The 18,235-nt window shown below is 45.8% G+C and overlaps 1 protein-coding gene across 3 annotated transcripts in view; it reads left to right on the top strand.

Moving 5' to 3' along the window:
* The first annotated feature begins 10,486 nt into the window (after positions 1 to 10,486).
* Positions 10,487 to 18,235, top strand: part of SFMBT2 (Scm like with four mbt domains 2) — a 108,757-nt gene continuing 101,008 nt past the window's right edge. Inside the window, exon 1 of one of the 3 annotated variants that reach the window (XM_039730922.1) lies at positions 10,487 to 10,544. The gene's annotated coding sequence lies outside the window, so the exon portion shown is untranslated. Of the gene's footprint in view, positions 10,545 to 11,155; positions 11,280 to 18,235 lie in introns of those variants that run through there. The other 2 variants (XM_039730920.1, XM_039730921.1) reach the window with 2 other exon arrangements.

The following is an 18,235-nucleotide window of genomic DNA, read 5'->3' as shown; positions in this document are numbered from 1 at the left end:
GGATTACCGCGACAGTGAATTTAATACAGTTTTGCAAACTCTGATTTATACTCTGGAAGGAAAAATCTTCCCAGTTTCCACACTCTTGCAGGGTTTAATTCAAAGAAGTTCAAAACAGTGTAGCTCCAGTGGAGCAAACCTCACAAGTACCTGCAAAATTTTGTCCTACAAGTAGTTATCCTATGGGGAATTTCTGCTCCCTACTGGAATCTGTGGGACCAGGGGTTCTTCTTGGCTTTGGGTTGGGTTTGGGACTCTTCTCAACCAAAGGTCCAGACCAGGGTGTCTCACAGGCTGCTTTGGGTCTGGAAACCAGTTTTGCTTTATTGAGACAGATTGTAATTAATACTCAAATGTGGAAGTCTGAAAGTCTCAAGCATAGATAAAATATTTGCTATTTACCCTGGAGGGAGATGAATTTCTTTTCCAGGTCCCTGCAGTGACTTCTTCCCCCAATTACAAAGGGGATTAATACTTCAGCTGCACTTATCTCAATATCTCCTAGCTCAGACAGATGAATACAACCTTCAACATTTCATGGGATCAGATTTCTTTTTAATTAAAGCAGCCCTTTGTTTCACTGTGGCTCTAAAAGTCTTATTTATCATTAAATCCTTTAGAAGTCTCTTAGGAAAATAATTTCCTGCTCCCGGTTTTACTGAGCCTTTGGATCTCCTATCTCTTGTCACCTGTAACAAAGTGCTGTAGGAAGGAGCAGTGCTGTATTGCTTTCATGTTCTCCATCAGCTCTGATATGGATGCTTGTTATAAAGCTTCATACATAATATATGCCATGTCTTAAAGCAGCCCTGTAAACGACTGTACAGCTGTAAAGGTTTCTTAACTCAACCAGCCTCCAGCTAGCAGCTATAAAAAGGCAGTTAAGCAGATTAGCATTAAAACTACCTGGTGAGATGAAAAATGGGGAGGCAGGACGGATCCTTGGAGTGTGACCAGTCACGTGGGGAAGTCACCTTTCTGTGCCTCACACCTGCAAGCGCTGGCACTAATCATTTTTGGGATATTTCTCTGTAATTGCCTGGTTTGCCCCCACAAGGGCCACCTCTCTGAGCACACGCGGGGAGGATTTTCCAAGCAGTCCAAAGGAAATGTTGACCCTCTCCTGCTGGGTCTGAGTTTTCTCGGTCTGCTTTGAGAGTGTTGCCTTGGCTGTGAAAATGCCTTTGAATGACTTTGCATGCTGAGTTTTCTGCCTTTTTTCTATGGCAGAGCTGGAGAAAAGCCTTTGGAACCTGTTCTGCCAGGAAGTGTGCTCCCATTCCTGTCCAAAAAAGCTTCTCCTGGCCCCAGTTTTTGACAAGTTGAGCTGAAAATCAAATACATTTTAAAACATGTCATGAGGAAAACCAAAGTCCTTTCCTACCTGGACACCTGTTGTTACTCAGCAGAGGAGGAGCATGAATTCTGTGTCCTGTGCTGTCACATTGATCAGATCTGGATCAGTCTCCATGGACATTTCTCACTGCTCCCATCCTACCACTGGGCTGGGCACAAATTACTGCATAGGAATAGAGGAACGTAAAAGTTACAGAGTCACAGAATGGTTTGGGTTGGAATGGACCTCAAAGATCATCTCATTCCAACCCCCTGATATGGGCAGGGATGCTTTTCCTTAGACTAGGTTGCTTAGAGCCCTATCCAACCTGATCTTGAACCCTTCCAGGGATAGAGCATGGAAATATCCCCAAAATACTGACATTTCCACAGGGAAAAAAAAAACCAAACCAATTCCATCTTTCAGAATGCAGTCTTGGGTACATCCATTGGGGTATTCCAAATACGAGACAGGACACTGCACTAGCCAGTTTTAGAAGGCATTTTCACACAAACTTTCATCCTTGACACTGCTTTTCAAACAGAAATCATTCTCCCTGGCCCTGTCTTGTTGGCACCTCTTCCAAAGTCCCCTTTTGCCTTTGCCCCTACTCTTCACTCTTTGTTTATGCTAATAGCTAATGAGCTGCCTTTGTGAATCTTGGATAAATAGGATATTTCATAGACAGTAACATAATCAATTAATCGACTGCAATCATGATTTGTTTACCTAAACAGTACTTTAAATCCAGTGCTTGTCAGCAAGCATTTCCTCTTGACAGGGCTGTGCAACATCCTTTTGTTTGTGAGGAGACAATTCAAAGGACATTGAGATGACTACTAAGAAGATGTGTCAGGGTAAAGCATTCTCTCATTTGACATTATGAAATTGTAGGTGTGAGCAAGAAAGCAGCAGTTGTTTGTGCCAGGCAAACAAAAATCTGATTTTTCATCTGTAAAGAGTTGTGTTCCTTCAGACAAAAACTTTTTTTTGGAGCATTAAAACCTCTTCTTTTCCAAACAACATGCCAAGAAGCTTTTACATTTATACCTCACATGTATAATGAGAGGTGATCAAAAAGCAAAGAAGGAGAAGAATTTTTTCATGTAAGAATATTTTAGCTGTTGGAAGCACACCTTCCCCAGTGAAGATCCTGAAAATCCTGTTCAGTGCTAGTGAAATGTTACCTGAATTTACCCTGCTGGTGTTGTTTGCTGTAAGGGCAGATCTCCAGCCTCCAGGACAAATCTTGTCCATCCAGCTCATGGCTGGCCTCTTCCTGAGGTGGCCATGTCCACCTTGGTCTCCTCTGGGATCAATGAAACATCTCTCTATCCCCAAGATAAAAGATAATTTGCAGAACAAAAAGGCTGAAAATACAGCCCATGAGGTGGCACATCCCTCCCTTTGGAGCCTGGCAGAATCTCCTAAGGGTTCTTGAGGGTGAGGCTTGCTGGGATGGTGTTGGAGAGCCAGGAAGGTAAACTCATCCTCAGTCACATTGTGGACAAAGGAAGATCCCTCAAGTGACCCCTGAATGCACCCTGGATCCATCAGGGATCGAACCTGCTTCAATCCAAAAGAAAACCTAGAGATGGTTAATATTTATAATGTGTGACAGGAACAAGCTGAGTAAGTTTTTTTGGTATTTTTTTTTTTCCTTCATGTTACAACTGAACACACAGAAAAATAGGGCTGGCATGAATGTCAGAATTTAGGAGATGTTCAGAGATGCCCACTATAAAAGACTCCAGTGCAGACTGTAAATCCTGGCCTGAAGCAGTGCCAGTTTATAAAATCAAAAGGGAATCAGCAATTAGGTTGAATTACACAAAATCTCTGTCTCGTTAAATGTCAGCACACCCTGTGCCATGTTTTAGGGTTTCAGATCAGTTCCACCAGGTAAATCAGAGTGGTTGACTCAGATGACACAGCTGGTGCCTGAGGGCACATTCTTCTCCTGGCACTGTGACTCTGTGTGAGGGTGTCTGCACACAGCCAAAACCCAGGTTCTTTTTTCCTGTGATCCTTCCTCTATGTGAATTATGAAAGAGCACAGCCTTTACTGTGCCCACTGGGACTCACCAAAACCCAAGCCACTTTTAACTGCTGGGATACTCAGGTAAGAGTCCTGGGTTTGGGGGCTGAAGTTGTGTCTCATCCCCTTAACAGGAATTTCTGAGCAGCCAGGATGGGTGCTGAGGGTTTTCACCCTCTCTACTTGTGGCAGCAGTTACAATTTTTTTCCAAGTTTGAACTTTTTTGGGGGTTTGGCTGCAAGTTTGTGACAGACGTGGAGCTGAGTCTCTCTGCAGGATTTCAGAGCGGGTGTGAATTTCAAACAGAGCAGATGCTGCTCTAGGACCAAATCTTCCTGAGGCTCCTACCAGCCTGGGGGTGCCTGAAGGCAACCAGAATGTCCTGAGCAGGCCTACTGAGAGTCTGAAAATTGGAGAAAATTGGAGAAAATTGGAGAAAATTGGAGAAAATTGGAGAAAAGGGTATCAGTGTCATAAAAGTAAGGACTTTGAGGAACTGACTTGATCCTGGAGTCATGTCCAAAGCTGCTTGAAGCTTTTTGAGTTCCTTAAAACTCTCCCTCCATTCCTAAAACCTGTTATTTGCAATAGGAAATCCAAGAGGGATTTTAATTATTAAATATTTTTATGGCCCTGGCTTTTAATTCACCGAGATTTCAATCTCCCAGCTGTACAGTGGTTCCTTTCTAAAGACAAAGTAGAGGATACTTGTAAGGTACAGAATATGGCATTTTTCAGTAGTGAGTTCTTCAAGCAGTTTATAAAACCAGGGCATTATTCTTCTTTTTGTTCTAGGGGTGGGGAAACTGAGGCACAGAGGCTGTCACTTGTCAGGGCTCAGCCATCTAGAGTAAAACCATGGCCACCTGCAGGCAGAACGTGAACTACCAAGGGGGCATGGTCTGAAATGAGATCAGAAAATTCACTTAATAAAAAAAACCTCTTTTTTTCCCCCTCTTTACTTATAAGCCCACAGCCATGCCTTGCTCAGCAGAGTTCTAGTAAGAAAAGTATTTATACACCTCCCCTCCTGATCTCTGCCCTGAGAAACTCAGTCCTGAGCTCATTATGACCTTAAATATGTTACCTATTACCTTTAATGGCATACTGTAGACTCCTCCACTCATATGCATCCTTATTAAATGTGCTTAGCAACCTGGCAATGAAGAACTGGAAGTGTCAGCCTCTTCAAATTAAAATAAAAAATCAATTATGCTCTTAGGGGCAGATGGAGATTAAGCTGAATACAATGTACAGTTACTCTGTTGTGGAAGCTGGGGCCTTTATGTGCAATTAGTGGCATTTTGTTCTTAATCTTCCTCCTCAATACAGAAGGAGCCATTAAAAGAGCAAAAGCCATCCACAAGCCCTTTTCATAGTCAGCTTCAGAGAGACGCTTCTAAATGCATCATTTTCATCTTAATACTGTCAAAAAGAAAGCCATCCACAAGCCCTTTTCATAGTCAGCTTCAGAGAGATGCTTCTAAATGCATCTTTTTCATCTTAGTACTGCCAAAAAAATCCCTCAAAGTACTGATATACTTTTAGTGTAGTATATTTAGCAATTAGTACTATAGTAATTAGTACTTTTAATACTTAGCTGTGAATTTGGGGTGGTGCTGAGTGGGGGCTGGAAGAAGGGAGGAGAAGGTCAAATGGGCAGGATTAGGATTACATTTTGTTGCATGGTGAGGTGTTTGCCAGAGAAATTTTGGGCACAAATTGTGTTGTGGATGGGCTTTTGGGCTGTTGTGGGAATGTGCCAGGGCATTTCTGCCCACAGCTGACCAGCTCCTAAATCCTATTAGCTGGATTTAAACCATGGAAATGCCTGATCTGGGTTTTGAGCCCACCATGCGAGGAGGGCACTGAGAGAGCCAGACCAAGTCAATATTTGCAGGCTGTGATACAGAATTCACTCCACGTGCAGCAATGATGAGAAATGCAGATGTGATGTATAATTTACACTTTATTAAAACATGAGCTCCTGGTCATCTTTGTCAGTCAGAGATCTGTCTTGTTCTGCCATTAAGGATATTCCTGTATGAAACGAGGGAAATGGAGAATTTACTTGTTTGACACCACAGAACTTGGCAGAAACACCCCTGTTAAGTGAAAGCTGTAAACACAGTGCTGCATCTGAGGTGTAAATCCATTTCCATTGTCACAGCCTTCCCTTGGAATTGCATGGCTGTGTGTGAGAGCTCAGCTCCTCCTGCTTCAGTTTCCCCATCCTCCCTTCCCAACACCAGCTCGTGAAGGCTAAAATCCAGGAGGAGCTTTCCTGCCAAGGCAAAGCCTGTAAATACTTGAAATAAATGAAGAAGCTGTTAGTAAATGGTAGAAATGAGCAAGTTTTTGATATGAGTGGATCTCTCCTGTAGTGCTGGCACGATCAATAAGGCTCATAGCTGTGAGCCTCAGTATTGAACCTCAGCTCTGTGATTTATTGGGTATAACATGTGCTTCCTTTTCATTTACTGCTGAGGTGGGAAAGCCATTGTTTAGCACAGAGACCACGCTTTCTGGGCATTCCTGAGCTGCAGGCATGAGGTACTGGCTCAGATTCTCCAGTTAATATTAAAGCCAGTTATTGCCCCTCTGCTGAATAGCCACAACCCCTACGCAGCGATTTCTAATCAACAGGCAGTAAAAATAAATTAAAATTGGGTAAATAAAGTGCTCTGGGCTATGGAGGTGGTGTGTGGGTCTCCACATGGGGTTTGTGTCTGGGGCAGGGTGTGCAGGGCAGCTGCTGCTGGAGGTTGTGGGGGTGCCTGGCCCTGAGACCTCCCATTTGAGAGGTGATGATCCCTTTTCCCTGGTATTCCTTGAGTTCCTGCAGGAGAAGGGCTTTCTTTCACCTTTCACCTCTCCAGGGGCCCTTTTCCCTGGTATTCCTTGAGTTCCTGCAGGGGAAGGGCTACACCAAGGCACCTTTCACCTCTCCAGGGAGTGTTTTGCCTCTGCAATCACTGCACACAGGGCTGGTGCTGCCAAGAGGTGTAAAGCCTGTGAGACCATAACCTAATGAATATTTTATGAATCCCAAGCCAGCAGTTTCTTTGCTGTTCGCAGCATTCAAGAGGCAGGACTTTTACTGTGAAGCATAAAGAGGGAGTTTAAATTTTGGATTAACTTCACTTATGTTAATCTCTTCTTTAGATCATGCCTTAAACACCCGCCTTCAAAGCTCAGATACATCGAAAAGAAAAAGGTATCAGAGAAATTCAGCCTAAATATGATCTCCAGGAGATGGCACTGTGAAACAAGTCTTTCAGCATCCTAATGCCACCTCCCAGGACCAACTTCTTTCTGAATTAGGGCTGATGGATAAAAAGAAGACAAAGGTAGAAGTGAAAGCCCTGGCCCAGGAGCTGTTATGAAATAAAGGCCTGATGGTGTGTCTTTACCTCCTGTAAAGATTGTGATAAGGTGGGGTGAAAACTTGGAAGCTGAAGGTCACAGTTTGTTGAGAGGAGAGGGAAAATGCAGAGAGAAGCTTTGCTGTGAGCCCAGGAGCAGTCCCAGGAGATGAATATGGCAGAGGAGCTAACAGGAACTGCAGTTGACTGTGGAGGTGGCCCCAGGTGATGTCCTGTGTCTCCTCTGTGACACCAAGCTCCTGTTAGACGCTCCCCACCCTTTAGCTCACTCAGGCTGGACACTGTTAACCAGCCCCAAATAATTCCCCAGTGCCAGCTGCACAGCTCTGCCCCTTCTCCAATGCAGGAATCAGCATCCCAAAAGCAAGTAAATACCTCAAAAAGTGGAGATAACCACATTTTTTTGGGTTAAAAGGAAACCTGGCTGCCACCAAAGAACTTCTGTAATGCAGGAATCAGCATCCCAAAAGCAAGTAAATACCTCAAAAAGTGGAGATAACCTCATTCTTTGGGTTAAAAGGAAACCTGGCTGCCATCAAGGAACTTCTGCCCAGTCTCATAGTGTTTATCACAGATGAAGCTCCAGAGCCTTGACTTTGCCATTTTACTTGCAAAAAAAGTTGTCTCAGATCCCCCCATTTACTCACAAATACAAATTTCATCTCAGCACCATGTTCAGCTTGTGGGATGCTCTGGGTCTTTCAGGCATCTGCTTAAATTTGGGCCAGAAATGGATAACCAAGTACACAACCACCTACAAATCCCATAGTGTCCCTCAGAGCATTTATCTTCCAAGCCAGGAGGAAAGAGAAAAATTAGGACTGTTAATGCCATAACATCACTGTTTGTGTGTGTGCTTGTTCCTCCTTCTGTAAGGGACCTTTTTACATCTCTATCTATCCTCCAAAAACAGGAACCTGCTGAAGGCAACAGCCTGGAAAATGGGAAAAAAAGTTGTGTCTTAGTAATCTTATCCTGCAGATCAGGAACTGCTAATATCTGATCTAAAGTAATAGGACTGTCTGAATTTCACTGGGTTGGACAGTTTTTGTGTGTCCAGCTAGGAAAGTTTGGAATGTGAGCAGTTATATCCTTTGGGAGTGATCATCAGAGGCAACAGCAGATGGATGTTCATTACAACTTGGGTACTTGGTATTCAGGTAAATATTTTTTATCAGTGCTACTTGCATAAAAGTGCTTTAGTTAAAAGCAACAAAATTTAGATGTGAAACTTCTGTTCCCAAGTTGACACAAGATCAGGTGCCATGATTGCCAGCAAACTCAGCACTAAGGAGCATGGACAGCAGTGAAATTAATGGAGTTGCTTTAGATCAGTGGAAGATACATCCCTGAGTGTCACTGAGTCTGAAACTGCAGCTGATCTCAGTGTGGGTTTCTGCCAGGGCTTAAATCCACTTTACATCCTGGGATACTACACTGGCACAATTCAGTATTTCTCAAAGCACTTTCTTTTTTTTTTTACAATGATGCTCTCAAAGCCAGTATTAAAATGAATCCTCTCAGCAATTACTGCAGTTCATGTCCACTAAACCAATTTGTATTCTCAGCAATGAGAAAGATGCAAAGTCTTTGCTGCCAATAGGAGATGTTAGAGTCATCTGCAGCTCAGACCTGATATAAATCTGCACCTTTTCATTCATATCTGAGAGCTTTTTTGTAGCAGCCTCTTAGAAAAGTTCCAAGAGAATTTTGTTCCTCAGCTTTAATTACTAAATTACTATTATTTTCTCTCTCTCTTTTTTTTTTTTTTTTCAAACCACCTCTTTGGACACCATCCACAGACCTAATTTAGATCACAAACTCTTAGAAGGCTTTCTTCCACATCTCTCCATAGAGGGCCAATTGAACCATCAGTGCTTCAGAAACAGTCTCTAAATGAAACTAAAATTAAAAAGTCAAGGTGAAGAGAGAAGAAGCTCCAGAGAAGACAGTTGGAACCAAAACTTCTGGGAAAACCCCTTTGGCCTGAATGGAAATAAAGTACAAAGGCATCTGGTGTTAAAGGAAAGGAGATGGAGAAACACCTGAAGTGCTGTGAGAGTCACTGGGGCTGTGTCTGTCCCTAAACTGGATGATGCCACCAGCTTTAGATGAGGAGAGGCTGAGGAATTTCAGAGGAATCTCAGTGTTACCTAATTCAGTGCAGACTAAAAGGAGAGAGAACACAGATGTGGTGTTTGCAGAGCATCTTCCTTTCAAATGTATGCTGAAAATTTGAAATGTCACTGTGCTGAAAATGTCACCCCCTTCCACAATCATCTGGATAAACAGGACTTCAGTGCTCTCCTGGCATCTAGTTGGGGTTTTGGTCTTACTCTGAAGTTCTGATCGTGTTTCCTGGCTGTTTTGAAGTCCCATCCAGCCCAAAGCCTGAAAGTAGGAGCTGCTTGATTTGTTTTCCAGGAAATCTGCTGGAACAGAAGAGGCTGAGCCCATGGCCACAGGCTTGGAGTGTGAATGGCAACAACATGGATTGTGCTGAAGAAACACTGTCTGCAATATTTTCTCTTCTTTCCCAGTCTTCACTATCTTCTCAAATGTATTCCAGAATCAAAATATTTCTTCATCTTTATTCCACCCCTCACTTGTCTTCTTGCACAAAATCCATGAGAGGCTGGTGGGAGAGAAAGGGATTGGAGAGAGTGGAAGGGAAGGGGATTTGGGAGAGTAGAAGGGAAAGGGATTTGGGAGGTTCAGTGATGAATCCCCAGCAAGAACCAGTGAAAAGGGTGCTGGTGCTTGCAATAGGGCAGAGAAGAGCTGGGGTCACCTGTGGGAAACCAGTGCTTCCCCGGTGTGAGATCACTCTCCCTGCTCCTGCAAGAAGGGAGGATCACAAAATCAACCTGGAAACTTCAAATCTCAGCTTGGAAATGACCAGAGAAAGGCAAGTGGAGACAGCACTTATATCTGAGTACGAGGGGTGATGTAAATTTGGCAGCCCAGGTGTGGGGATGGACACAGCAGCGTTTGGGGTTAATTCCAAAAGGAATTTGTGGAGAGGACAATGTCCAGGACTGGCTGCTGCCTCAAAACCAGGATGTCCCTTCCCTCTGCTCTCCTCCAGACCTGTTGAATGTGTGTGCCCTGCACCAATCTCCACCTCGGAGGATGCTCCAAAAACATCCACTTGAACCCTTAATTGTACCAATTGTGCCCGAAGGGAGACGGGAGCTGGGGCTCCAAAAATCCCCATCAAAGATGCTTTACACACTCCCTGAGCTGGGCTGCAAGAAGGAGGTGGAAACCCCTGTAAAATTCACCCCCAGCCCCGCTGCTGAGCAGACCGGGGAAGGGGAAGCTCTGGGATCCGTGAGGCGTCGGAGCATCCCGAAAAAACCCGGCTGCAGGAGCGGGGCTTTATCCCCATCCCTCCCATCCCGGGGCATTTTTCTGACCCCTTTCCCGAGGGCAGGACCAGCCGGGCGGGGAGAACGGGCAGTGGAGTGTGGCATGATTTTCCAGTCCTGCAGCGGGGCTGATTTTCTCGGGAGGGCAGAACAGAATATCTGTGCAATCTGAAAAACCCCGCAGCGTGGCTGTACATGCGAACACCCCCGCAGCAGCGCCGTGAAAAAGGAAGGAAAAACCATCAAATAACCCCAAAGGAAAAAAAAAAAATCCCACCCGACAACCTGAGGAGCAAAGGAGGGAAAGTTGTGCGTGTCCCTGCGCACACCAGTTGATTTTACATCCCGCCTCGTGCCTTCGCCGCCTTTTCGTGATATATTTCATTTATTTTCTGCAACAGGGAATAAACAGGTAATGCCGGAGCCCGGCGAAGCGGAGGGGGCGGGCGGGCTGAGGGATGCGCCGCATTTTTTTGCTTCGCCTCTTTCTCCCATCTCCTTCCCCCACCTCCCTCCCTGGAAGTTTCTTGGCGACGCGAAACGAGGAGGAAAAGCGAAATAAAAGGTTGTGGGGAGGGCAAGCCGGGCGGCAGCGCTCCGGTGTTGAAGCCTTGTATTTGATGGTATTTGGTGGTATTTGACGGTGTTTTGTGGTTTCAAGGCGCGGGCGGCCAGCCCGGGATGCCGCTGCGCGCTGCCCCGCGCATCGCGGAGCGCCGAACCGCGGCATCGCTTCCACGCGTGGATTCCATCCCTGCCCACAACCCCGGCTCGAAGCGCGGAGGCACCGCGGGCGCGGAGCACCCGGGGCGGTGTGGGCTGGGATGCGCGCGTGATTATTTATATACATATATATATTTTTTTAAAAAAAACCCTTGCCTCGAAACTGCTGAAAAAAAGGTCAGCGAAGGAGTTGGCTGCTAAATATTAAAAGGGGAAAAAAAAAAAAAAAGACGCAAGAAAGAAAGAGGGAAAAAAAAGCCCTAAAAAGAGCGGCAGGCATGCGCACTGCGCGGATGCCATATTGGAATGAGTCTGCCGCGGGTGCGGGCGCAGGCACGGCCGGGCTCCGCTCCGCGCAGCACCGCGCACCGCTCCGCGGGGCAAAAAAGGGGAAAACACCCCCAAATAAGCCAAACTCGCACAGGTAAGGCACCGCGCCCGGCAGCCACCCCTCCCAAGCCCTCCCGGCTGGCATTCCCCTTTATTTTATTTATCGGGTTTGGCAGCGCTTGGGTGGAGAGAGTCGCTTTCCCCTTTCCAAGATGTATTAAAATTTCTTTTTAAAATATTTTTTTAAAGCGTTGGAGGTGGGTGTGGATGTTTCCCCCCCCCCGTTTTCCGAGGGTAGCCCGCGGTGGAGTTGTTGGAAGTGTTGGCGTGCCGGGGCTGAGCCCCCGGCCGGGACCGGCGCTCGCAGCGCGGCTGCCGCTGCCCGGCTGCGCCCCGCGGCCCGGGGGGCTCCGCGCTGCCGCTCGGGGCTCGCTTGTTACCTCCTCAGATCGCGGTTTAGATGCTCTCATCTCCGTTTTCCCCTTCCCTTTCTTCCCCTCCCCTTTCTTCCCCCCCCCCCTCCCTTTCCCCCCCTTCTCCCTTTTTTTTTTTTTTTTTTGCCTTTTCCCCCTTCATTTTTTTTTCTGTTATTCCATTTCCCCACCTTTCTTCTCCTTATTTTTTGAATTTTTTTTTTTTTTAAAGTTATACCGATCGTTTTTCTGCTTTCCTGCCAAACGCGCGTGCGACCTCCTTTCAGAATTGCGAGGCTGATGCACATCTCTCGGAAAGAGTTATTTTGGGTGTGCGGGTGGGTTTCTTCTGAAATCTGCAGGGGGAAAGGAAGGGGGGGGTAAAAAAGCTGCTGCAGGAGACGAGAGGGAGGGGGAAAAAAAAGAAAAGAAAAGAAAAGAGAAGAAAGCAATCAGCTGTGCCAAAATGTGCAGCCCTGATCTAGACATATCTTCCCGTAGCGCTCCCGAACTGCGGTAAATGAATATTTATAAAAGCTTGTTCAACATGGCGGGTTAAGGTGTCTTCAAAAACTGCAAATAAACATTTGGAAAGGGGGGGAAAAGAGGGAAGGCGGGGTGCCACGCGTTTGCTCCAACTCTCTTTTGTTGCTCGGAGAGGTGCGCTGGTGAATTCGGTGCGGAGGGATGAGGATGGGATCCGCAATTCGAGGTCCTCCCCCGCAGGTCCCGGCGGTGGGAAAAGTACCGGGGCATTTGTGTGTGCTGGGAAAAGGGATGTGTGGAGTTGGAACCGCGGCCGATTTGCCTTTGAATGCCAAAATCGCAGGCGTGCCATGAGAGGGAAGAAAAAAAAAAAAAGAAAAAAATAAAATAATGCGCCGGGAGACGGAGCGCTGATTTATTTTGCATTAGCTGTAGACATGTCGTGGGATGAGATGTCCTGTTGGAGCTGTCAAACCTTCCTGGGCGCAGACAGCTAGGGATGTCTGGGGTGGTTTTTGTTTTTTTTTTTTTTTCGCTTTAGCATGTTTTTGTTTAGCAAAAAGCGCTCTGGGTTTGCTCCACGCGGAAATTCGGGCAGGCGGCTCGGGCAGTGCGAGCTGCATCTCCTGCAGAGAGAGCCTGGAAACGCCGCGGGGACGGAGCGAATCGCAGCTCTTGCACAGCGAGAGAAGGAGTTTGCAGAGAGTTCTCCGTCGCTTCAAACCCCAGCAGTTCTCCGCGAGTTGCTTGCAATACGTTTTTTTGTTTTTTTTTTTTCCCCCAAATGTATTTTTCCAGGGGAGTGGAGGAGCGAGGCTGCCTCGGAGGCAGGGAAAACTTCCCTGATACCGTGCAGGGAGCACTTGGGTGCTGCTGCTGTTCCACCGTGGTTGTGAGATGTTAACTTTGGAGCATCTGTGTTCTCAAGCGTGGGAAGCAATGGGATGCTCCAGCACCGCGGGCTGTCAGTGCCTGGGTGTGGATGGAGGAGCCAGGGAGAATCCAGGAGTGGCTGAAGAGCATCTCTGTTGCTCAATTTCCCTGTGCCTCTTGGAGATGCTGCCCAGCACCTCGCTGTGGTTTTGTTTAGCAGGGCTGGTTGGCGATGCTGTTTGCACACCTTGTCGTGCAGGGTGAGATTTCCCATTCCAAAAGGGCTCTGATCCATCAAGCCACCCGTTTCCCCCTCCTTTCTCCAGCCCCTGCCAGGACCAAGCTGGCTCAGGGATCCAGCAAACTTACATCTCAGGGTATGGTGGTGGAGGAGAAGATGGGGGTGAAATTGTGATTTCTTATCAAAATAGCAGAAAATGGCATTAATTACAAGCAGAGAGGCTTGGAAGGCAGTTATCAAACTGTGGTGGGATTTGGGTGGCAAAACCCAAGAGCTGCAGTGGGGTTTTCTTTGGGGTGGGAAGGGATGGAGACATTGCAGAAGGGGAAGGTATCTTCCCTCTCTGCCTCTCATACATCTCCCCATCCCCAACTTTATTGTCCCTTGGACAGGACAGCTTCTAAAATCAGTTTGTGCCCCTGTGTGATGGGGACGTGGAGATGGAAGAGATTTGGAAAGGTCTGTGGAGATCCCTCTGAACCTGGGGCAGACCTTCCCCAAGGAGTTTCTTCTTCTTACACAGAGAAGGTGTTTGTCAGGATTTAGTGCCATTTGTTTTCCCTCTCTAGAAGCCTTTAGGTAAAAACAGATTTTATTTCATTTGTTGCTGGCAAAGTAAGAGCAGGTGAGGCAGGTTCTTTCTCTGGGGTTGGGACTGTTGTGTGGGTGAGCCAGGATGCAAGTGGCTTTTTCCCTCTTTTTTTTTTTTTTTTTTTTTTTGGTCCCCTCTCTCCAACAGGTTATTTATGAAAGGGAAGAAAATATCCTCACAAGTCTAATAACTTCAGTACTTAAAAAGGATTAGGTCCTAATAACTCCTGCGATAAGATGGAGGCTCGGTGTAATCTGTTACTAAGTGAAAATCTAAAAAACATTTAAGTAAATGCAGCAAAGAGCAGTTGGGAGATTGGTACCTCGTACACAGCAAGGGAATACCTTTGTAATGATTTTTAAGGGGTGTACAGGGTAGTGGGACAGTAAATACATTATAAGCAAGGCAGTATAGTTTCAGTTCTATATTGAGAAAACGTTTGCAAATATTCAGCAGATGTTACATGTGGCAGAGGAGAGTGTGTTTTGCACAGATGTAAGAACATCTGCAGAAGACAGTATACAGTTATATAGCTGTGATTATGAGTGATAATTGACTGGCTGGACAGGCAGTTGATGTTTTAATGAAGCATTTATTAAAACTTTATGGAAGTGTTACTAGAAATAGGGTAAACACCACAACTGCCAACACTTTAAACTGAGGATGCTTTTCCCCCTACTCCTGGCTCGTGCTGTGCTGAGCTGGTGCATTTTGGGTCACTGTTTCTGGCCTTTCAGAGCCATGGGATGCTGCTCTGAGATGAGTGGGGGGTGTGATGCTAACCTTGCTGAAGGACAGGACATGGTAGAGAAGGTGCCACCTTGTTTTTCCAGCAGATATTGGGGAGAAATTCTTGGCTGGGAGGGTGGGGAGGCCCTGGCACAGGGTGCCCAGAGAAGCTGTGGCTGTCCCTGGATCCCTGGAAGTGTCCAAGGCTGGGTTGGACGGGGCTCTGAGCCACCTGGGGTAGTGGAAGGTGTCCCTGCCCATGGCAGGGGGCTGGAATGGGATGATCTTTAAGGTCTCTTCCAGCTCAAACCATTCTGTGTTTTTGTGAGTTTTCAAGGGCATTTCACTGGTTAAATTCACGTTGGTGTGGGGTAAGCAGAGGCAGGGAGAGCACCTGAGGAGGTTTACAAGGATGGTGGTGGTTGAAGGAGGTGGCTTGTCCTTGACTGTGTCCAAGTCATAAAACAAAGGAGTTGTGAAAAACTCCAGAACTTTTGAGATAGCCAAAACTTGAAGCAGAGGAGCCAGAGGTGTGTTCATAAGAATTCACAAAAACAATAATATGGTGACCACAGGGTCCATGCTTTAGATGACCTGAAGTTGTCAGAAGTATTTTATTACTATGAGTATTGATGCAGAGTCTGTCAGCTGATGCAGCAGGGTCCTCAGTGCTGAAAATGAAATGCTGTTGGTAATAGTGATGCCACCTGCAAATACGAGTTTGTTCTGTCATCGTAACATATGGCCCCTAGGAGCAGGGGTTTATTTTTGGGATTAGAGTAGCTGATGGTACCTTGTCCATACTTAAAACTCATAATTTGAAACTGTTGATCTTTGCATGGCAGACCCCGATGAAACCTGTCAAATCCATCATATGGGTTTTTTTTTTTGCCAAAAGATTTATCTTTCCTTTATTTTCTGTGTCTTGGGATATGACTCCTGCAGTCGTTAAAAATGTTTGAGTTGCAAAATAAGGAAATACAGAAATAAGAGCGAAGACTTCTCCACTGACATTTAAAAAACTCCTGAAAAAGTTTATTTTGAGATTGGCCTTTTGTAAGACCTCAACAAAGCATTCTTGTGAAGGCTGATTTGGAAAATGTGTTCACAGTTACTCCCATTTCTATGAATCAGAAGTGTTGATCTAAAATAAAATAGTAATAAAAAGAAAGAAGAAAAAAGCCTAAAACCAAGCAGCTCTTGACAGCTGACCCAGGGATCAGTTCTGAGTAGGTGTGAGGCTTAAAAAAATTATGTGCAGAATCCTTGCTATTTTTACTCCCAATTCCTGCTTTCATGACTAATACTCTTAGCATCACTGGGTGGCTTGTGCAAAAGAGTCATCTTTTCTTGGGTAAAGTTCTGAGACTCAATTTGAATAAAAGTTAATTAGAAAATCTTGCATTTATTTCCTTGGCAAGGAAGTGGAATTCCCTCCTAAAATCCAGGAGGTGACATTATGCCTGCCCTTGCTGTGTAGGAGATCAGACAGGACAGCCTCAGGCTGAGGATCTTTAAAGGGTCATAAGTCCTTTGTGGAGACTTTTGGGTAAAAAGCCATAACTCTCCTAGGTACATCAAAAATACATCTTTAAAGAAAGTTCAGGAAAAAGCAAAAATTAACTCGTTCTTGGAAGGTGTTTTGGGTGCTCAGTGCAGGTGTAAGATCAGGCTCCAGGGTGCTTTGTTGGGATGGTGGTGAGGCATAATTACACCTGGATGTTTTGCAGCAGTTCTCGTGTTCACACAAAAGGGAATCCAGTTTGTTTGACCTTGGAGAAATGGGGTGGAATTAGCCCCGTAAATGTGACTTGTAGGACTCTAGGAGTTAAAATGTCTTGCGCGGTTTGGTTCTGGATAGACCTTGGCAGGGCTCTGCTGGCTGCCCTCACATGTGCTTGGCGAAGGGAAAGGTCCTTCTCTCCCTGCTGCTGTGCTCTGGGGTGGCTGGAGATGCTTGTGAGGGCTGGATCTTTTTTAAATTTGTCTTTTTTTGGCAGATCCTGCCAGTCAGTGAAGCTGCTTCTGGATGTGAAGCACAGACAGGGATGTAAGTGTGTGTAGGACTAAGCCCAAGTGCTGATCAGCTGTGCTGTTTAAATGAACCAAACTGCCAAGATCTAAAATGTCATTTTTTTCCTAAAAAGTGTTGGAATCAGATGGCAGATGTTTCCTGGATTCTGGTTTGCATCTTGTATTTTTTTTTTTCTTTTTTGAGAATGACTCTTGACTGCTGCAAAGGCGTAGAAGGCAGAACTGATTGCCCTGGACAATGGGAGTTTGGTTGATGAGGGACTTCTGAATTGGGCTCTAAATTAAGTCTGTGAAAACAGTGTTTTGTGTTTCCTGCTGGGTGACTTCTGTCTCTGGGCTGATTGGTCCCACTCAGGGGGTCTGACTGATTAATTTGGTCCATGTGGCTGCTGTTTTGAGGTGATAAGCATCACATGGTGGGGGTTGGAACTCCATGATCTTTAAGGCCCTTTCCAGCCCATTCCACTGTGTTCTGTGATTTTGCCTGACTAGATGAGGTGTCTCAGGATGATCAAGCAGCTCTGTGTCTCCAAGTCACCCATCTCAAAGGTTTCCTGGTTTCGTCTCCGTTTCAAGCACAGAGGTGGGAGAGTACAGAGTGTTGCACATGGTTGTTGCTGTGCTTCTTCCTTGCAGTTCTTTTTCCTGTTAAAAAGGGCATCAAGGATATTGTCCCAATCTTCTTCATGGCCCTGGTTCAGCTTTAGAAGATGCCCAGATTTAAATATGCCATGTTTCCAAGTAGTTGGTGTATGTTGGGTGCTTAGCATGGGTAGGCGTGCTTTACCAAAGGAAACATCATGGAAATTGCCTGTTGAGTCATGAAGGAGGTTCAGGCACCTGTTAGGTGACAGAACAGCTGGAAACAGGAAAGATTAGAGTGTGCTGACCTCCCTCTCCTTGGCAGACATGCTTTGTGGGGTGCTGAAGGTGGGGATTTCCAGGGGCAGTGGCAGGAGTACAGGTAGCAGTACAAATTGGATTCCCTTTCATGTGAGTATTAGAATTGCTGCAAAATGTCCAGGTGTAATGCTCCATCCCAACAAAGCATCCTGGAGCCTGATATTACACTTGCACTGAGCTCCCACGCTCAAAACACCTTCCAAGAAGGAGTTAATTTTTGTTTTTTCCTGAACTTTCTTTAAAAATGTATTTTTGATGCACCTAGGGGCAGCAATGCCCCCTTGCCCCTGCTTATAAAACATCCAACTCACTCAGGAGTGGGCAAATTGAATGAAAAAGTGCTTTAATTTTTGGGGTTTGATCTAGTCCTCGGAGAAGTTTGTGGCAGGTTTTGGCTTGAAGTCCAATCTCTAGGTCCTTAGGTTTTATTTACACACAAGACAGCTGAGAGGGTGGTGTGTACCCAAGCCTGGGTGTCTGTCATTTCTCTTTCTTTTCTTAATACCGCAGGGCTTTTTGTTGTAAACAAGTTAACAGTCTCTAATTAGGTTTATTTTGCTTTCTGTTATCTTATCTTAGTACCATTTATCTCTGTGTGTATCCCGGCCTCGGGAGTGTGCCAGGTAGGGAGGATGAGAAAATTGCTTTGTAGAACAGGTTTGTCTCTGTTGGCATCAAAAGTGTGAAGCTTTTGGCACCAGTGCAAGAAGAGAGGAGAAAAAGGACCAGCTGAGTTACAGGGCTGCCACCCCCTTGCACAGTCCCTCCTCTACCATGTG

Source organism: Passer montanus, unplaced genomic scaffold (assembly GCF_014805655.1).
Source record: "Passer montanus isolate IOZ18808 unplaced genomic scaffold, ASM1480565v1 scaffold74, whole genome shotgun sequence".
NCBI lineage: Eukaryota > Metazoa > Chordata > Aves > Passeriformes > Passeridae > Passer > Passer montanus.
This window is presented reverse-complemented; position numbering and strand designations above follow the sequence as displayed.